The following is a 22,584-nucleotide window of genomic DNA, read 5'->3' as shown; positions in this document are numbered from 1 at the left end:
GAGCAATATTAAAAACAATTGCAAAAACGCTCTCCTACGTCTTTTGGTTATTCATAGTATGTAGTAATTCAGTTTTATAAAGCTTGATTAAATGACATTAAGGTATGACTTTTATAAAGGGTTTGAAATTATACTGTTTGGCCAAAACAAAGGCAGTATTTCCTTTCTTGGCTTCTACTCCATCCAGCCCCCCTTTCCTCCACCTGCTTGAGGAAAACTGTATTTCTTCAGACAAACCTCATAATTGCCCTTCTGTGCCTGATTTGGGCCTCAGGAAAGGCCCATAGCATCTGTAAAGCTGGCAGAAAAATGGTATTTCCAGGCAGGCACAGGGTTGCTGGGTAGTGAGCCAATCCACAGCTTTGTCTGAGCAGCTGAGAACTTTGCCGGAGTATTACCACGGTGTTCAGTAACACGGACCTGTGCCATGAGCAAGTAAAGCACTGAGCAAGTGTCAGGGTCAATATTTATAGACCACTACGTAGCTGCCTTGCAGAGAGAGAAAACGAGAGAGAAACACGCACGCAGAGGGCAGGGAAAGAAAGACTGTACGGGAGGGAACTCTAATTTCCCATTTTTGTCTTAAAACATTCTTTTTGATTGTCAGGTTCAAACTTCTGCTGCATCACAACCATTTTCCGTTGAGCTATGACAAGAGAGGATACAAAAAGTTAAACAAGCAAGCCTGTCATACGTAGAAGGTAAGTAATTAGCCAGCTCAGTCTTGCTTTTGCTCGTAAACGCCATCTCCCTTTTGGCTGCTCTACATCAGTAAGCAAAGGGCTGTGTGACATGTTAAAGCTAATGAGGAAAGGCTGCCTGCTGGTTGAGAGTGTTCTTGGTGGCAGTATACTTTTGTGTTCTGCTCTTCAGAATGTTGTGTAGGTTCAAAATGCACTATAGTGTCGTGGGTGGTGGGAATGGCTCTTCAACACTGATTCCGTGGTGTATCCTGTCAGTAAATTTCTGTGTCTTCATTCTCTCATACTTGAAGTCTTCTGATTGGTAAATTTGTGTTTATTTTTTATATTGGTATTGAAACATGATTATTAATAAGTTTATAGTGGATGCTGGTTTAGAAATGGAATAGGGGAAAAATTCAGATGAATGGTTGAAGATTTTGTTGACTTTGTGAAAATGTGTAGACTGTGAATGTGAGATATGAGAAACATAAGGTCTTTTTGAAAGAAATCCAGTGTCCATTCGGCAGTCCATTAAAATGAAATAATGACTACTTCTGGGAACAGAGAAAAGTGGGAGTGATGAAAAGTCAGAACAGGCTTCTTAATCCAAGATGCAAAGAACTCAGTGTTTAGGAGAATTTCTCTGCTTGTTAAGTGATGTGCTAGATTGGGTCCTCACAAAATGTGGTTCATTACTAAAGACATTAAGTTAACATCCCCTGCTCCACATCATAGTTTTTTCTTTTTATCCCCCTTTCATCACAGGCAGCACTTGGACACATGATTCTCTATGTGACTATAGTGCTTTTGTCTATTCAGTTATCATCATTATTTTGCATATCCCAGATTGACATTAAAAGCGGTGTTGCTAAAGGGGACAGAAAGTACTTGGTTTCTATGTGTTTTCTGATTTAGGACACCCATGAATTGATACACTTGTGTTTTATGTCTACTGCACATGATTTGGAAAGTAATATGTTGCTTTGCTGTAGGTTTGGCATTAACTAGATGAAGTTTGTCAACCGACAGATCGAAAATTTCCCTGTAGGTTTTTTAGTTGTGGAGTAACACTAGTGTGGTATTTAAAAATGTTAGGTTGGATGATAGATGGTGATTACTCTTCCAAAGATTTTTTGTATTACATAAGTATTTGTATTACATATTAAATTAAAAACAAAATATGAATGCTGCAGTAGAGCTTAAACTGCAAACCAATAGAGATACAAGAAAAAGCTAATACTCTGGATAGGCTTTGTATTAGAGTTAATATTCAGGAACCAACTCATTCTAAAACTGGATAAACTTATGTCCAAAACAGTAGGTGGAATATCTTAAGTAAATATCTTAAAATGAAGCCAATAGTTGTAGAATATCATTGCTGTTGAATCACATAAAATTTAAAAAATAATGCAAAATGCTTCAAAATCAGTTTTACTAATTCAGATGTGCTTTAAGGCTAACCTGATATCTAAAGTTAAACTGTATTTGACTTTCATTTAGTGCTTGTTTTAGCCTCTGCAACAAGCTTTTTTTTTTTACTTTTTAAGGTATTGGCTTCCCTTTTATTAATGGGTTTCTGTAGACTTGTTTATTTTGAAAATGCAACCATGGTTGATTTAGAGTGGGTGTTTCTCAAAATTTTCTTTGCTAATACATTTGGGTAATAACTCTTGATCAAGATTGTAATTTCAGTTCTTTAATATCTTTTACTCATTCATTTTATAAGTTACATAAATAACATATTCAATCAGTGATAATTGACTTCTTAAGCCTTTTAAAATTTGTTTTATTTTTATTTGTTATGGTATCTTGTTTCTGAAGTACCCTATGGAAACTTTGGTTAGAAAGCAAGCTAACAAAACTACTACAATAAAATTAAGTTTTCCCTTTAATCAAAAGAGGAAATAGAAAAGTGTGGTATAGATTGACAGTGTCTAAGATGGGATATATATGGTTGAAGGCTGGTTGAGCATTTTAAAACTTGAAACACTATCTCAATATTATTTTTGAATGTCAACCCTAATATTGGTTATTTGTCATATTTGTAAATAACATTCCATACTTAAGTAAAAGCGTTAGTCACTCAGTCGTGTCCAACTCTTTGTGACTCCATGGACTGTAGCCCACCAGGCTCCTCTGTCCATGGAATTCTCCAGGCAAGAATACTGGCGTGGTTAGCCATTCCCTTCTCCAGGGGATCTTCCTGACCCATGGATTGAACCCAGGTCTCCCACATTGCAGGTAGATTCTTTACCATCTGAGCCACCAGCCACCGTGAAATGGGGAAGCATTTCATACATAGACATATTATAAAAATGGATAGGATCTTTTGCATCATGTTTTGACTATCTGCTGAAGTAAAGTTAGTGAATTTAGCTTGAAATGTTAATGTTAGCCTCCTCTCACTGCCCCTGTCATTTGCTGTGCTCCTAGTCCATATGCTGTACTATCTTTAGAGGGATCCATCTCCCACCATGATGAACTCTCTACTTTTCTTGCTAAAGCCCTCTCATCCCTGGCCCTCGTTTGCTCATAGATAGAGGTCAGGCTTCTTGGCACAGTGAGTCCCTTCTTGAAGAGTCCCTTCTGATCTGGCTGCTACTTTTGTTCTGTATTCGTCTTTTGATGTTAGTTCTGGGCTGTTTTCCACATCTCTCTTTTGAGCGTATTCCTTCTCCCTCTGCTTTATGCTCCAACGTTATTGGAATATCTTACATTTCTAAAGCAATCCATGCTGTTTTACTCCTTTCTGGAGTTGTTTATGTTGCTTCTTCTGTCATGAAACACCCTCTTCCTGGTCTTTGCCTTTCAGGCTTAATGAAGTTATCCCTTCCCAGATGCCCTGCTGGTCCACTGTCAGCCGCTATGGTCTGGTCTCCTGTTCAGACCATGGCCTCGGCACTTCTGCAAAGTCGATGATACACTGTTTTGTCTTCCCATATGAGTTTGTGAGCTATGTACATAGCCAGGTTTTAAAATTTTATTTATTTAATTTTTGTAGCAGGATTAAAGTTTATTCCACTTTTTCTTACAGCACAAAACTTAAAAACAGTATTATTTAGCATTTAATGTACATGAACTAGGAAAATATGAGAATCCCAGATGTCAAATGTATTATTACATTGTGGGAAGAATGACCTCAAATATATAAAAATGCACAAAGCATTAGTCTTCCTCCTTTACTGCTTAGAAAGATATGATTGTTTCTCAATTTACAAAGAAGAATCAGGACAGTTTAAATTATTAAAAATTTTGCATACAGAACACTGGAGTTGCTTATGTAGGAGGGCATTCTCACCAGCTTCTTCTATACACAATTGAATATATAATTTTGTATGATTTTAAATGAATTCTTTTGTGTTCTTCCAAGACCTAATGTAAAACAGATACTCAAGAACTTGAACTAAGGAAAAACTTTATCAAATTTATTTTAAACCCACTTTTCTTTATAGAGTTTATTTTAATGTAATTTAAAATATTACATTTTAATTACAAAAATGTAATTTGGTTAACTGGATTGAAGGAAAAGCCTTTTATGAAGTTGGTAAATGCTTTTGAAACAGTAGCAATACTTAAATTTGTTTCTCTCCCAGCAATTATAGTAGGGCATATTCATCCATGCAAGTAGATATTTTTTGAACTAATAACCTATTTGAATGACATTCAAAATTATCTTGGTTAGCACATACAAATTCAGGATATATAGCCTGCAGATATTTAATTAATTTCATGAAATCTATCAACAAAATCAGCTAGCTGCTGCACTCCTATGAATTGCTGTGATAAATTAAGTGATGCTGTGGCAAATTGAAGACAGAGTTATACCTTCCAAAAGGTCCAGAGAGAGTTTCAGGAGAGAATGGGTCCATCCTCATGTATATTAAAAAATTACACAGTGGAATGACTCTTCAATGTTACCAATAAAGTTACACCTTCTAATTTTATTTCCTCTTGTAGAGAAAGTTAAGGATTTAAGGAAGTAATAGAAAATCATGACTTAAAATTTCTCTAAACTGAAAGGTGATACTTCATTTCAGTCAGAAGAATTTGCCCCTCAAAATAGAAATGTTCAAAGAAAAGGATGGCAATGTTTAAAAAAGTAGTTGAAAAATAGTATCTGTTTCTTTGAGCTCAGATAGTGAATAAAATTTTATTTTCTCTTTAATTGTGTTTTATTTCCCCACCATACATAAAATATTTACTTTGTATGTGAAATAATTTGTGTGCCAGAATCAAGGTATAGCTTTATACACTGTTTAGAATAATTCAAAACTTTCCTTATTTTGGTTATTTTTACTTCTCTGTGTGCTCTACCAGTGTTTCCACTGCAGTTGAAGTCTGATAAACCTCTCCCAGCTGTTGAATATGACTCTTGCATTTGTTTAACCTTGAATTGTATCTGTCTTAGGAATGAAAACAAGATTGGGTATTTTCACAGGAAATATTGGTAGCTTTTTAATTTGCTTGGTATGGACCATAATTCAATCTGTAATTTTTCTTCAGATTTATTTTGCCCACACAACTACCTTGTAGTTAATTAAATAGGTATGATAAGGTATTTTATCAAAGAGTTATAGGTATCTTACTGACTTATTAAGTGATATAAACGTTGTAAAATAAGAAGAGCAGAAGTTATTGTGGTCATGGATTTAGGAATGTACCTTGTTTCCATCAGCCAGTGATGAGAAAAACCTGTTTGCCTCAATATTAAAAAAATTACAGCAAAAACAAATGAAGGCAAAGAAAATACCATTACTACCACCAGCAAGAAGTCAAAAAAGCATAGAAAATTTTGCTAAAACAATTAAATTTTTATTCTTGTTAGCAGGTTAGCTTGCTAGTCATTTTCTTTGTATAGCTATGCACGGCATAGAATTCACAGAATGTGAGAGGACAAAAATGAATTAATCATTAAAGTAGAAACTTCAAAAACTTCTTCTTTAACTTTTATTTTATAGATAAGGACAAATGTTGTACAAAGTGGCAGTGTAATTTGCCAAACATCAGCTTTTAAAGTAGCTAGTTAGGATTTTGATTTAAAAAAAAAATGTAAGGCCAGTATTTTATCATTGTGACTTTCCCCATCTGTTTATAATTGCCCTTTTTATTCTGTGTATTAGATGTAAAGCCTAATTTGTTGTATCTCTGAGTTTTGTCATGTATTCACACTCCTTTGCATTATTTCACAACTCCTGAAAGTTAAAGCCAGTAATTATTACTCCCAACTGAGATGGAGGTCTTTTCCACTCATAATCATAGTTAAACATATTTATTTTTAAATAACAGAAACTCTTTTTCTGGCTTCCCTGATTTCTCCCACTCTGTTTGGTAGTAGAGTTAGATTTATGCCCTCACAAACATTCTCTTTTTCAGTAGGATATGGCAGATAGTCCTGAAGCAAAAGACAGAAACTGCAGAAACAAATTTAATACTTTCATTATATCTTAGCCTCTAATAGGGAATATATAGTTATATACTGTTTTATAGCTTTAAGATGACCATTAATTATATTTATAGCTGGAAAATTATTGAAAATGAAAATCGAAGAACCAAATGTGCTTTTCTAGATTATATAGACTTTCATCTTAGAGTCTTAAAAAATATAAATAATTAAAGGGTCAGAGAGGAGTAAAACAAGCTTGTTTTGTACATCTCATCTTCTTTTAAGACTTTGCTTCTCTATTCCTGTCCCCATCATCCCCGAAGGAACTGGAGCTCTTCAATTCTTTCCATTCTCATTTCTGGAAACAGTTGCTTGTACTGAAAGATGAAAATGTTTTTGAGCAAGTCACTGGAGGCTTGCCTCAGCCTCAGCCTATGATTTCTATACCTTCTTCTTGTCTTCTCCCTCAGTTAAGTGACCTGCTGTACCCAACCTTTCCAGTAAATGAAAATAGTCTGACTATTCTCCATCCCTTAGTATATATCTTCATTGGATTGATACTTTTCATTTTAAAGATGTATTACCTATCTACTCAAACTCTTGGTGCTCAGAGATTTATAATTTTAAAATCTTTGCTAATATGATAGAGGAAGGTGATATTTATGTTTTTAATTACTAGTAAACTTGAGCCTGAGGGGGTTATTAGTTATTAGCATAATATTTTTATCATTTATCTATTTATATAGTTTTTTTTTTCCCCCAGAGGCTGTATTTCTCTTATTGGCTTAAAAAGTTTGGGTATTTTTTTAAGTCAAAGAATCTTGGTTCTTTAAAGCCCTGTTAGTTGTAACTGTTTTCATAAGCTTCTGATCACTTTAAAATTTTGTTTTCTATGGTTTGAAATAGGTGTATTGGAAATACCTTTATTAATCCTAATGAGTATTTTCTTCATCTCCTTTGAAGCTTATAATGTTTTTTACAATCCAAATATATGAAAACTATTTTTAAAATATTTTTATGGCTTGTTGTTGTTCAGTCTCCCAGTCATGTCTGACCCTTTGCAACCCCATGGACTGCAGCATGCCAGGCCTTTCTGTCCCTCACCGTTTCCTGAAGTTTGCCCAAGTTCATGTCCATTGCATTGGTGATGCCATCCATCCATCTCATCCTATGATGCCCTCTTCTCCATCTGCCCTCAATCTTTCCCAGCATCAGGGACTTTTCCAGTGAGCCACCTGTTTGCATTAGATGACCAAAATCCTGGAGTTTCAACTTCACCATTAGTTCTTCCAATGAGTATTCATGGTTGATTTCCCTTAAGATTGACTGGTTTGATTTCCTTGCTATCCTAGGGACTCTCAGGAGTCTTCTCCGGTACCACAGTTCGAAGGCATCAGTTCTTCAGCACTCAGCCTTCTTTATGGTCCGGCTTTCACAAATGTACACGACCACTGGGAAGACCATAGCCTTGACTACACAGACCTTTTTTGGCAGAGGAATGTCTCTGCTTTTCGACACACTGTCTAGGTTTGTCATCGTTTTCCTGCCCAGAAGAAAACATCTTCTGATTTCATGGCTGCAGTCACCATCGCAGTGATTTTAGATACCAAGAAGAGGAAATCTGTCACTACTTCCAACTTTTCCCCTTCTGTTTGCCATGAAGTAATGGGGCCAGATGCCATGATCTTAGTTTTTTGTAATATTTAGTTTGAAGCCGACTTTCACTCTCCTCCTACACTCTCGTAGAGAGGCTCTTTAGTTCCTCTTCACTTTTCTGCCATTAGAGTGGTATCATTCGCATATCTGAGGTTGTTGATGTTTCTCCTGCCTATCTGGATTCCAGCTTGTAACTTAACAAGCCCAGCATTTCTCACAATGTGCTCAGTGTATAGATTAAACAAACAGGGTGACAGCAGACAGCCCTGTCGTACTCCTTTCTCAATCTTGAACCAATCAGTTGTTCCATACAGGGTTCTAAGTGTTGCTTCTTGACCTGCATACAGCTTTCTCAGGAGTTAGGTAAGATGGTCTGGTATTCCCATGTCTTTAAGAGCTTTCCACAATTTCTTATGCTGAACACAGTCAAAGGCTTCCGCGTAGCCAATGAAACAGAGGTAGAAGTTTTTCTGGTGTTCCCTTGCTTTCTCTGTGATCCAGGGAATCCTGGCAATTTGATCTCTGGTTTCTCTTCCTTTTCTAAACCCAGCTTGGACATCTGAATGTTCTTGGTTAATTCTGTGATTCACAAGGGACTTATTAACTAACCACTTCAATATTATCAGTCCCCTTTCCCACTTTTTAAATGAAGTTATCTCTTGTGCTCCTTTGATGCAAATTTAAATCTTTATGCTACCTCTCAACTTGTATTGCATTTAAAATTTTGTGTCTAAGAAATGAAATTTCATGTTTATTATTAAGTAATATTTAAGCATTGGAACATGTTAGGGTGTTGTGGGACTTAACTTGGTGTGTGCCTTGAAATTACTGTAGACAGGAGGCTGCATTTATTTCTTATGTTAAAGCAGACTTAATAAGAATATGAATCTGTGAGTGAGAAATTATACATTAATAATAGTCACCATTTATCAAGGTTTTCTGGATAATATATCTGGCATTCCACCAAGCACTGTAGCTATGATTTCATTAACTATTATGATTTCCTCATAAATTGAGTGACTTACTCTGATTTTTTTTCAGGATAAACTGAGACCCCAAGATATAAAGTAGCCTGATGGGTCTCACATAGCTAATAAATGATAGGGCCATGATTTAAACCCAGATCTGACCAAACTCCATCTTTTAAGGAATTATTAAAAGAACTTATGCTTTTGCCATGAATGTTAAGAGATGCAGGTCTGTGGGGTCAGGTGTTAAGAACCTTCCTGACTTGGGTCAGTCTATGAAGAAATGAACTCAGGAATAATGACTTTCAAAGGACACCAAGGAAATGGGTGATATGAGGAGCCTTTTATTGTTTGGAGTTAGTAATGAAGACACAAGAATCTCAAGGTGGACAGAAATAACTCTGGACTTGAAATCAGCTAAAATCAGTTACATTTTTTAGAACAACTTCAGATTTTAGTACCTGTTGATGCTGGGAGGGATTGGGGGCAGGAGGAGAAGGGGACAACAGAGGATGAGATGGCTGGATGGCATCACTGACTCGATGGACGTGAGTCTCAGTGAACTCCGGGAGTTGGTGATGGACAGGGAGGCCTGGCGTGCTGCGATTCATGGGGTCGCAAAGAGTCAGACATGACTGAGTGACTGATCTGATCTGATTGATTTTTATAATTTTCTTTCATCCAAAGCCAGCTTGCTCACTTCTGCCCCATGTACAAAATACATAGCACCATTCCCTCCCTCACATACCTGCTTGTGACCTCAGCAAGGAAATTGGCACTGGGCCGCCAGGCCAGCAGGACAGACTATTCCATCTGGGCCTCTGTTTTTATACTACAAGCTTCATTCAGGGAAGACATGAGTCTCCCTAACTGGAAGCCTTGGCTATCATCTCTATTTTAACCTACTAAGTTAAAAGCCTCCCAGGTGTTGCTGTGGTATTTACAGCAGGAAAGGAAATTCTAGATATTTTAGTATCATTAGAACTCAGTACTTTTGTGCTAACTGGTTTACCTGGAGTAGTGTGAAAGGATAGCTTTATCTGCTGTGAATGAGCTTAAGCGATAAGTACAGTTTGTATATGTTGGAGGCAGGAATTCCTATATAAAAGTTTATACAAAGACGTTTTCTCTCTCATTTGTTTATTATACATTTGGCCATCAGGAAGTAATTTGTTTTCCTCTTAAACTCAAGGCAAACCATTTTGCTTCAAGATAATACAGGATTTTCTTTCTCCCTGGGTCACTCTGCTCTTTGTTGATACATTGGTGTTATTTATGCTAAGATTTACAGTACAGTTTATTGGGGTTTTGTTTGCAGCTCTGCCTTGAACACTTGAAGATAACAACCTTTTAGTTAATAAGCAGGATATTTTTGTATTATTACTTGGAAAGTATGCATTAGTCTATATATGTACTCATTAACAGTTTAAAAAATTCTACATAGGTTATTCATATATTTTTTATTCATCTTTTATAGTTTCCTATTTTTCAGTTCAGTTCAGTTGCTCAGTAGTGTTAGATTCTTTGTGACCCCACAGACTGCAGCATGCCAAGCTTCCCTGTCCATCAGTAACTCCCGGAGTCCACCCAAACCCATGTCCATTGAGTCGATGATGCCATCCAACCATCTCATCCTCTGTCGTCCCCTTCTCCTCCTGCCCTCAATCTTTCACGGCATCAGGGTCATTTTAAATGAGTCAGCTCTTTGCATGAGGTGAACAAAGTATTGGAGTTTCAACTTCAACATCAGTCCTACCAATGAACACCCAGGACTGATTTCCTTTAGGATGGACTGGTTGGATCTCCTTGCAGTCCAAGGGACTCTTAAGAGTCTTCTCCAACACCACAGTTCAAAAGTGTCAATTCTTTGGCCCTCAGCTTTCTTTATAGTCCAACTCTCACATCCATACATGACTACTGGAAAAACCATAGCTTTGACTGGATGGACCTTTTTTGGTAAAGTAATGTCTCTGCTTTTTAATATGCTGTTTACATTGATCATAGCTTTCCTTCCAAGGAGCAAGCGTCTTTTAATTTCATGGCTGCAGTCACCATTTGCAGTGATTTTGGAGCCCCCCAAAATAAAGTCTCTCACTGTTTCCATTGTTTCCCCATCTGTTTTCCATGAAGTGATGGCACTGCATGCCATGGTATTCAATTTTCTGAATGCTGACTTTAAAGCCAGCTTTTTCACTCTCTTCTTTTACTTTCATCAAAAGGCTCTTTAGTTCTTTTTCACTTTCTGCCTTAAGGGTGGGGTCATTTGCCTATCTGAGGTTATTGATATTTTTCCTGGCACTGTTGATTCCAGCTTGTGCTTCGTTCAGCCCGGCATTTCTCATGATGTACTCTGCATATAAGTTAAATAAGCAGGGTGACAATATGCAGCCTTGATGTACTCCTTTCCCGATTTGGAACCAGTCTGTTGTTCGATGTCCAGTTCTAACTGTTGCTTCTTGACCTGCATACAGATTTCTCAGGAGGCAGGTCAGGTGGTCTGGTATTCCCATCTCTTGATGAATTTTCCATAGTTTGTTGTGATCCACACAGTCAAAGGCTTTGGCATAGTCACTAAAGCAGAAATAGATGTTTTTCTGGATCTCTTGTTTTTTCGATGGTTCAGCAGATGTTGGCAATTTGATCTCTTGTTTCTCTGCCTTTTCTAAATCCAGCTTGAACATCTGGAATGTCACGGTTCACGTACTGTTGAAGCCTGGCTTGGAGAATTTTGAGCAATTACTTTGTTAGAGTGTGAGATGAGTGCAGTTGTGCAGTAGTTTGAACATTCTTTGGCGTGGCCTTTCCTTGGGATTGGAATGAAAACTGACCTTTTCCAGTCCTGTGGTCACTTCTAAGTTTTCCACATTTACTGGCATATTGTTTACAGCACGGTATATAGTTATAATTCCATATATGCTTTCATACATTAATTCTGCAGGTAAATATTGACTTTTTCTCTGTGTGAAATTCACTTCATTGAGTGTCTCTCTTTTTCATTCCTCTCTATACCACTTTTAACTTCAACAGCAATTTAATATATTATTCACAGTAGTATCTTAACTTACTAACCTTGAAATTTATTTCTATCTTTGTTATCAGAGGCTTATTGGCAAATCAAATAGACAAGTAATAATAGAGAAGGAAAGAATGGTGACCTAGGACACACTATTCTACAAAAGTAATTCATGCTTCTTTGAACGTGCAAAAATATTTGTTGAAAATTAGCTAGCATACAATGTGTATGGTCTTTGAGTTGCTCATTAATACTCCACGTGTAATCTTTTAAAATTATTATTGGTAGAAATAGAGAATTACTTAGAATGACTTTTTTTCTTTTACTGCATCAGTATAAATAGGTGGGTACAGCTTTCAGAGCACAGTGTGAGCTTAAAATAAGACTGCTGAAGTCATGTTTCTTAACTAGCAGAGCCGGTTTTTTGGTCAATTTTAAGCTATTTTTTTTTTCCCACTGAAATGTAGTTAATTTACAGTGTTGTGTTAGTTTCTGGTATACAGCAAATTGATTCAATGAATAAATCACTGGGTCAGATTCTTTCCTATTACAGTTTATTAGAAGATATTGAATATATTAATAGTTCCATGTTCTATACAGTGGAACCTTGTTGTTTATCTATTTTATATATAATAGTTTATATTTGTTAATCCCAAACTCCTTATTTATTTCCACCACCACAGACTTTACCCTTTGGTAACCATAAATTTGTTTTTGATGTCTGTAAGTCTGTTTTTTGTTTTGTATGTTAAGTTCATTTGTATCATTTTTTCTAAGGTTCCACATATAAGTCATAGTATATGATATTTGTCTTTCTCTCTCTGCCTTCATTTAGAATGATAATTTCTAGTTTCATCCATGTTGCTGCAAATGGCACTATTTCATTCTTTTTATGGCTGGGTAATATTGCATTGTGTATATATACTACATGTTCTTTATCCATTCATCCGTTGGTGGACATTTAGGTTGCTTTCATGTCTTGGCTATTGTAAATAGTGCTGCAGTGAACAATTTGAAGCCTTTCTTATACTGCACATTCTCTCTAGTAGAAGAGAAATGAGATGCTTATGCCAACATGACTTTAATTTCTTAATAATCTAAATTGCCTAATATGATTTGCCCAGAAGTTGAGAATCTGTTTTTTTATTGTTGTTGTTATTTGTTTCTTAATTTTGGTAAATTTTGATGAGGTATTTTCTGTGATATACCTACTTTTATGATCATTAACTATATATTGTCAGTGGTATAAATTGATGCTTTTAGAGCCATAAAGCATACTGAGATCAAACACTGGTTCACAGATACCATAGGCATGTGGAACTTATGGCATAGCTCTTGTCCTTTGCACTTCTATCCCATACATATTGTGAAAGTGAAAGTCGCTCAGTTATGTCTGACTCTTTGCGACCCCATGAACTGTACAGTCCATGAAATTCTCCAGGCCAGAATACTGGAGTGGGTAACATTTCCCTTCTCCAGGGGATCTTCCCAACCCAGGAATTGAAGTGGGGTCTCCTGCATTGCAGGTGGTTTCTTTACCAAGTGAGGTTTCAGGGAAGCCCATATATACTGTAAAGTGACTCATTTCTACATGTTGAGCAGTTCAACAAACAGGTTGACCTGGGTGACCTGGTGTCCAGCACAGGATCACCTGTCCAGCCGCAAGTCACGCAGGCTGTCAGCCCCCTCTTTATTTCCCACTTTGTCTCTTTATCCCCACCCTGCCTCCCTACTTGTTACTATCTTCCTTTCCCTCTTCCTAGTTAATGACCATATTAAATGATTGATTTTAACTTCAGCATTTCCCTTCCCTTCCATCTTTCATCTATTTCCAATTATTTCAGAAAATATATTTTGTGTAATTTTAAGAAAACATTTCCAGTTTTAAGATAAATATTAATGCCTGGAAGTAAGAGAAACTTGTATCATAAAATGGTATTTTTATTTTTAAAATGATATTTCACAATTTCCATAAAGTCATTTACTCTCTGGTTTTATAATTAATAATAACTTGGTCAATGTTTTGCCATGAATATTTGTGTTTATCGTAATTTCATTCAGCCCTTATAATAATTCTGGGAGATGGTTATTTTTATCCTGTACTTAAGATGAGGAAATGGAAATCTGAAATTAAATAGTGACTTAGGTACAATCATGCCTGTGATCACACAGTTTGGAAAGTAGGACACGTAGGATTAGAACCCAGTTCTTTCTGACTCGGGAAGCTTTATAGTATGATGTCTCACTTTCTTTTAAAAGAGACAGTTTCACTTTCCTTCTCCTGCACATGTCTACAGTTTGAAAAGTAGTGCATCAGTGCAGATGGCTTCCCAGGGTAACGGAGGTCCAAGTGAGAGGGCAGCCAGATCATAAGGAGGACTGGCTCTCTTAATAGTTAGCAACAGGAAGAGAAAATCTCATTTTTAAATATATTATTTTTGTTTAATTCCGTGTTTTTCTCACTTTTGTAACTCCACCAAGGTTTCTTTATGTAAAGGGAAAGCAAAACAAGTTCTTAGAAAACTATAATCTTCCAAATACATCAGTGCCATGGTTTAGCATGTTGTTGAGGCAGGTCAAAGTTTCATCTGTAGACTATACATTCTCGATTTCAATTGAATTCTAGTAGACTTGCTTAGTTTTAAAGCACACTGATATGGCATGGATTTTTAAATCGCACCATTATGAAAATAGGTATTTTCAGATTATTTGGAGATGAGTTATATTGCTTGTATAGATTAACTTTGTGTTGCTCTACTTTTCAGGAACTTTATTAGAAATTATGTGGGGTAGGAAATAACATTCAACCAATAAATTTTAACTTTAGTTGAAACTATTTTTTAAAGACTTGATATTGAAAAAACTAAAACTATAGATAAAGCTGACTTTTAGGAATTACCTGTTGATTTTTTTTTCATGACTTATGAAAAAACCTATTTGGAAGATATAATTTAAGGTTATTACATAATATAACTTCTGTTTGCAAAATGTTTTACATTTTAAAAGCATTTTAACACCCAGTGTTCTTTTGACCTTTTGCTCCCCAAAATGCTTTGAAGCAAATTATATGCAGTTTATGGATGTAAAAGTTAACATGAAGTGAGCATAGGGTGATGACCCCCAGACTGGGGAAAGCAGTGTTTTGACGTTACTGGAATAGATATTGAAGTTGGTCATTTTAATTTTAGTATATGAAATGTAAAGAAATAAGTATGTATTCAATATATGTTAACCCACACCAGACTTTAGAAGCAATAATGAGTAGCAGGTTTAAGTCATTTAAAACAATTATGTCTGTTAATATTGAGAAAATTTTATAAATTTAGTTATTTATGAAACTGAGAAAGGAATTTAATAGTGGCAGAACACCTGCACTGAGTTTGTGGAATTATGTGGGAGTCTAGTTTGACAACCACTGAATTATTACATAAAATTCTTAATCAGTATATAGTGCAATAGTAATATTTTTCTCAACATTTTCATAAGCTGTGTTGGAGTATCAATAAAGAGTTTATAAGGAATACTACTACTACTAAGTCACTTCAGTCGTGTCTGACTCTGTGCAACCCCATAGACGGCAGCCCACCAGGCTCCCCCGTCCCTGGGATTCTCCAGGCAAGAACACTGGAGTGGGTTGCCATTTCCTTCTTCAATGCATGAAAGTGAAAAGTGAAAGTGAAGTCGCTCAGTCGTGTCCAACCCTCAGCGACCCTATGGACTGCAGCCTACCAGGCTCCTCCATCCATGGGATTTTCCAGGCAAGAGTACTGGAGTGGGGTGCCATTGCCTTCTCCCTTAAGGAATACAGACTAGTTTAAATAAACTTCTAAATGTTGTCTCATACTGTATGGGGTGAAGTGGTAACAGCATGACCAATTACATAAACTATATACAAATCATATAAATGTGAAGGGAGTGAATTTATCAAATTGATGTTCAGAGTTTTCAGAATTTCCCAAAATCTATTTGTTCTTTCATCATGCTTTATGATGGGGGCTTCAACTTTAGCACATCCATCCTAGCACATCTGTCCTTTCTTCTTTTGAGTCCTGGTGAGCCTTGAATCAATGTTGCCACTACAATCGGTGATTAGCTATTCATATGGAAAACTAAAATTTATCTCTAAACACTTCATTTCATAAATGGAAACAAAATCTGTATGGAAGAATTAACTATGAGAAACAGTACTATTTTAAAATATTGAGAAAAGGATATATTTATCTTTTTGGGGTAAGATAAGAACTTTAAACATAAACAGAAGAAATCATAAAAAGCTTAATAAATTTAACAACATTAAAATTTTAAAAGTATGTTCATCAAAGAGTAAAAATGGCTAAGAAAGTCAAAAAGCCTGGTTTGGTGCGTAGAATATATTTAAGATTCTATGAATTAATACAAAAGTGTGGTCAGCTAATATAAAAATGAACAGGAATTTCAAAAAGAGAAAATTCAGATAGTAAACATGTGAAAGTTTGCTGAGCCTCATTAATAATTAGAGAAATGTAAATTACAGCTAGAGTAATATGCTATTATATATCTGTCATGTGTTAAAAATATAAGAGTCTGAAACATACCAAATGTTAGTGTGGCTGTGAAACAACAGGAACTCTCATATACTGTGAATGGGAATGTAAATTGGTACAATTGAATTGGCTCATTGAAATTGAGCATAGTATACTCTTTTTCTCAGCAGTTCCACTCCTAGGAGTATATCCTATAGAGATTCTTGCTCTTATGCCTTAGGAAATAGGAACAAGGTTTTTTATTGTAGTCTTGTATATAATAGCAAAACACAAGACAAATTTGCAAACAACAGAAAATAGAATGGATAAATTGGAGAATATTCGTCCACAGTGGAATTAACATAATAGCGAAAATGAATGAACCTGAATGACTGCCAAAAACATAATGTTGGATAAAAACAAGTCTCAAAAAATACATACAACATGACTCTAGTGATACAGGGTTTGTGTGTTGTGCTGTGTTAAATCTCTTCGGTCGTGTCCGATTCTTTGCAACACAATGAGTCGTAGCTCACCAGGCTTCTCTGTTCATGGGATTCTCCAAGGAAGAACACTGGAAACTTTAGACAGAGACAGACTGAGTAATATATTTTTGTAGACTCATTATGTATATGCATGTACATTATTATTTAAAAAATCACGAAAAAATTAAAACAAATTGAGGCTATTGAGTGTTCTAGTTGGAGGGAAGGAGTTGGGTTCAGGGTAGACACAGCCCAGAGAGCTTGCTGCTGCTGCTGCTGTTGTCGCTTCAGTCATGTCCGACTCTCTGGCAGCCCACCAGGCTCCCCCGTCCCTGGGATTCTCCAGGCAAGAATACTGGAGTGGGTTGCCATTTCTTCTCCAAGGCATGATAGTGAAAAATGAAAGTGAAGTCGCTCAGTCGTGTCTGACTCCTAGCGACCCCATGGACTGCAGCCTACCAGGCTCCTCCGTCCATGGGATTTTCCAGGCAAGAGGACTGGAGTGGGGTGCCATTGAGCTTGGGTGATATATAAATGGGTGATCCTTAAAATTTTTGTTTACAAGTACAATTATGAACAATTATGTATATTATAATTATTATAAACAATGGATTTATGAGTAACATTGTATCAATAATTATATTATTAAACTGAAATTACATAAAGTGCATGCATATAAGATATTTCATAATACAGTAAAAACAATTGTAAGAAAGGATTTCTTCCTCTTTTTCTTCAAAAACCTTTTAAATTTCAAGTTAATTTTTATGAATATTCTATATAGCTTTTATATGGGTCCTTACAAGTTTGAATTTTTCATATTTTATACTTAGTATGAGTCTCTTGCCTGTTGGCACTAATGTCCAGAAAGTTATATAATTTGCATTGATTTCTCACCGTCGTGATTTTCTACTGGTAATCTTGTTTTCCAGTGGTGCCTGTACCTCGCTAGCTTCTGGTCCTTCCCAGATGTATATTTAAGTGTTATCATTTGTTTGTTTGTTTTTATCTGCCCCGGATCTTCTTTGCTGTGCATGGGCTTTCTCTAGTTGCAGCAAGCTAGTTTCTGATTGTGGCGGCTTTTCTTGTCGCAGAGCACAGGCTCTCGGCTTGCAGGCTTCAGAAGTTGCAGTGGATGAGCTCAGTTGCCCTGCAGCATGCGGGATCTTCCCAGAACAGGGCTCAAGCCCATGTGCCCTGCATTCACAGGCAGATTCTCAACCACTGTACTACCAGGGATGTCCCATTCATACTTCTTTAGCTCATTGACTCCCATGTGTTCAATAATAGGTCTTTTATTACTTTTTTCCATTTTTTTTCCTTCTACAGTATTTCTGGGATCCTCAGGAACTTCCATATTTGTTCACACACATACCAGGGTGCCTATGTGGACTAACACTCTGTCCTTCCTCAAGGCCGTCCTTCCCAATTCCAGGCTGACATTCTTGAGCACTACCACTGTGTTTCCAGCACTCTTCCTCACAGCTGCACCAGGCCCCTTCTGTTGGCAGATGTTGCTGCTTTAAATCATTGCTGTTCTCCACTATGCTCGAGATAGTTTTGCTGCTCCTGTTGATGGTGGTGATCTGTCCCTGGCTACCAGAATATTTCTGCATCTCCAGACTGATTACTTGTTCTGGATCCTGGGACGTGAGGTCTTGTCCAGTACCCATCAGTCTTCTTTAATGCTTGAACCCTGACGTTGTACTGCTGCTGCTGCTAAGTCGCTTCAGTCCTGTCCGACTCTGTGCGACCCCGTAGACGGCAGCCCACTAGGCTCCTCTGTTCCTGGGATTCTCCAGGCAAGAATACTGGAGTGGGTTGCCATTTCCTTCTCCAATGCGTGAAAGTGAAGTCGCTCAGTCGTGCCTGACTCTTAGCGACCCCGTGGACTGTAGCCTACCAGGCTTCTCTGTCCATGGGATTTTCCAGGCAAGAGTACTGGAGTGGGTTGCCATTGCCTTCTCCGCTGACATTGTATACTCTGTTGCAAATGGAGAACAGGAACAGCAGCTGCCTTCCTCCTGTTAATTGTTAATAGCTCTTGTTTGAGGACCTACAGAATGTTTGCATAGGCCTCAAACTGTTGTGGGTTTTGTGGAATTGTGTATTCTGGTTTTACCTCTGTTCTTACGGACCACACATGCCCCAAGGTAGATGGATCAATAAGGCTTATAGTCACATTTATCAAGTTATTACCAGAAGCGTTACCCTCCTCTGAATCTCTGGTCTTATTGCCAAGTCTAACTTGCCATTTCACTCTTCCCTGTAGATAAATTGTCTCTCAGAAGTACTGGTTCTAACTTAAAAATTTGCTTTTAGAAATTTTGCAATTCCATTGTAACTTCAGACCTGATATCAACTGATCAGTTAATCAATGAATTGCAATCTCTTCCTCTCTGTTTCTCCCACTTCCTTTTTTCACTTTGTTATACACACATATAGAACTCTAGATTCTTTGGCATTCAGACATGCCTGCATATGTCAAACTCTTATTGTAGATCAGGTTTGAACTGTTTCTCAGGTAGTTCTTAGAGAGAGAATTAGGCCCTAACATATGTGTCACTGCATGTATCAGCATCTAAACCCTGAACTCAGCCTGAATACCAATAAATAACAGTAACCATTATAGCAGCAGAGAGTAGCAGCAAGGATAATTACATTTCATATATTATTTCATTTAAATTGTATTAAAGACTGTGAGTTAGATTTTATCTTTCCCATTTTATGGACAATGAAGCTGAGACTCAGATAGCATAAATAACCAAAATTTGGATAAATGGTTAAAAAAAAAATGGAATTGTGCTACAGAATAGGTCTACCTGATTTGAAAGCCTATGATTTTAACCAAAAATTAGATTTAAAAAATGTTAACACAGATTCAGTTCAGAATATTCTTTAAAATGTGATTTCAGGTACTGTTTAGCTTCTTATTTTGAATAATCACTCAAATTTTTTCTATAAGAATATAATAATTTGTTTGAAAATAGTAGCTCAGTGGTGTAACTTATTTTTATGGGCAATGTTCAGTTTCATAACAATCTGTTGTATTAGATGTTACTCTGTACTTGAGAATCCGTTCTATAAAAATTGGATATCCTGCCTACTAAACTGTAATCCTCACAAGCTGCAATATTTACCCAGCCAGTAAAATCTCTTTAGTCAACATTTGATTATTTTATCATTAAGGACTATTAAGCTTCCATGAAATACTGCAAGTAAGTTTAATCTTTCAGTAACCTTTTAGTAACATGTCCCCCTGAATTATAAGCAGTATAAACTTCTAGACAATAAGGGAGGGGCTTCATTTTTTTGAGATTGGGTTATCTTATAGAAAGATTCAGGGAGGAATCAAAATGATCAAAACTCTGTGATAAAAAATCTGAATCTTTATTGTCACATTGTAATGGAAAATATTGAAGTCATCTAAATACTCATTCACAGTAGAATAGATAAATAACTCTACATAAAGAACTGTATAGTTATGCAGTTGAATGACCTGAGCTATGATTATCGACATTGATTAATCATTAAAATATAAGCAATTGAACAAAATAAGCTACTGAAGGAGACATGCATTACATCGTTTATAGAAAATATTTTAAACATTCTGTAAAGAGTATATATGGCTTATAGATACATATATTCATAGGCATATACATGCATGTATACATATAAATATATATACATAAGACTCACAAACTCACAGATATACATTAAAATATGCCTGAAAATGGTAAACATCAAAATCAGGGTAGTGATTACCTATAAAAGGGGTAAGAAGGCATTTGATATTGGAACTGGCTGTACAGGATTGTATCTATAATGTTTGCTTTCTTAATCTCAGTAAAATACATGGGTGTTCAATTTATGCTCTCTATCCTTTTGGCATAATTGAAATATTTCATATTAATAAACCTGAGCAAACAAATTTTCAATGTTTGAATGGCTTGGCAAAATCAATATGCTTTCCCAAAGGTATTGATAGAGCACTTAATTTTTAAAAATAACTTTATTTTCTTATTTTTTCCAAAAATAAAGAGAAGCCAAAAGACAGAGGAAGAGAAAGCTGTGGACCACATGCTTCCTTTTCCCTTTCTATTATGGTCCATTATATTACTACATACCTCACAAATGGTTTCATAAATACCATATTTTTCCAGTTCCACGAGGCCAACTTCAATCTATTATTAGCTTTTTCTGAAAGGAGAAATTCTACTGTACTAAATATACATTTATGCATTTTATATATATATATGTACTTTACGGTTTCATTAATGAAATATTAATATTACATATGTATATGAATATAAATTAAAGAACAAATGAGGATGTTTTGCCACATTTTGCTGAAACAGTCACTACCTACCCAATTAAGCTTGAGTTTGCAATGAACCTTCATGTCCTAGTAGAACCAGGCTCATTTTGCTAGTCTTCCTTAAGTTAGGATGGATTTACAAAAAATTATTCTGTTTGTCAGCTAATCTGTTTGAATGAAAGTGGTCTAGGCTGCCACGTGTTTAGTTACATGTAAAGTTTTCCCTGTGTGACTAAGGTGTACTTAAATTCCCAGTCCAGTTTTTGCATAAGAGCACATTGTACCTGCAGTGTTATAGACATTGTTATTGACAGCTGCATTTTCTTTCATCCTAAGGTGGATATTCTTTCACATACTACCATTTATCTTATAAAACACGCGTGCTCAGTCACTCAGTCATGTCCAACTCTTTGCGACCCTATGGACTGTAGCCCTCCAGGCTCCTCTGTCCATGGGATTCTCCAGGCAAGAATACTAGAGTGGGTTGTCGTGCCCTCCACTAGGGGATCTTCCCAACTCAGGAATTGAAGCCACATCTCCTGCATTACAGGCAGATTTTCTACTGCTGAGCCACCAGGGAAGCCCCTTATAAGGCATACATATGTATTTAATGAGGTAGTTTCTTCTTCCCAAAAGAGAGCTCAAAGTAGATTAGAGTTGACTTCATGTAATTGGAAAAAAAGTGATGTTTAAGAAAAAGTTGTAGAATATGTGGCAGGTCCAGGCATCAGTTTTCAATATAATCTCAATGTCTGCTCTGATAATTTATCTGATAAAGGCTCAATAGTTTTATGAGAGATTAAAGGGTAAGTTATGAAATTAGAGAGCCTAGGGTCTCCACCAACAAGTCACTGTATGAACTTTAACAAATTAGTTAACCTTCTGGGGCTTCAATATCCTCGTTTGTAAAGTGTTCCCCCCCCCCCCCCACTTGAGAAGAGTCTTGGTGTGGAGAATGAGTGTACTTGAGTTAAAGAGTCAAGTCAAAGGGCAGGCACCATGCAACAGATGGAGACCTAATGAAGACATTTGCTTAATTGAGACAAAGGCAGAGAACTGGAAGATATGGGAAACTTTAAAGACCTAGAAAAAGCTTACATCAAACAGATTTGAGGGACACAGAGAGAATACTGACATATTTTCATGTTGTCTGACCTGGCCAATTGAATGGACGCTGGGTATGTATTCATATCAGATCAGATCAGATCAGTCGCTCAGTCATGTCCGACTCTTTGCGACCTCATGAATCGCAGCACGCCAGGCATCCCTGTCCATCACCAACTCCCGGAGTTCACCCAGACTCACGTCCATCGAGTCAGTGATGCCATCCAGCCATCTCATCCTCTGTCGTCCCCTTCTCCTCCTGCCCCCAATCCCTCCCAGCATCAGAGTCTTTTCCAATGAGTCAACTCTTCGCATGAGGTGGCCAAAGTACTGGAGTTTGAGCTTTAGCATCATTCCTTCCAAAGAAATCCCAGGGCTGATCTCCTTCAGAATGGACTGGATGGATCTCCTTGCAGTCCAAGGCACTCTCAAGAGTCTTCTCCAACACTACACTTCAAAAGCATCAATTCTT

General features: G+C 36.6%; 1 protein-coding gene across 2 annotated transcripts in view; it reads left to right on the top strand.

The window, feature by feature from the left end:
• Positions 1-426: 426 nt before the first annotated feature.
• BMPR1B (bone morphogenetic protein receptor, type IB) overlaps positions 427-22,584 on the top strand; it is a 170,263-nt gene continuing 148,105 nt past the window's right edge. For both annotated transcript variants that reach the window (XM_010848333.1, XM_010848330.1), the window contains exon 1: positions 427-701. The gene's annotated coding sequence lies outside the window, so the exon portion shown is untranslated. The remainder of the gene's footprint in view (positions 702-22,584) is intronic.

This window comes from Bison bison, unplaced genomic scaffold (genome assembly GCF_000754665.1).
Source record: "Bison bison bison isolate TAMUID 2011002044 unplaced genomic scaffold, Bison_UMD1.0 scf7180017864263, whole genome shotgun sequence".
NCBI classification, from domain to species: domain Eukaryota; kingdom Metazoa; phylum Chordata; class Mammalia; order Artiodactyla; family Bovidae; genus Bison; species Bison bison.
Note: the sequence above shows the minus strand (reverse complement) of the source record. Positions and strands in the feature narration are given on the sequence as shown.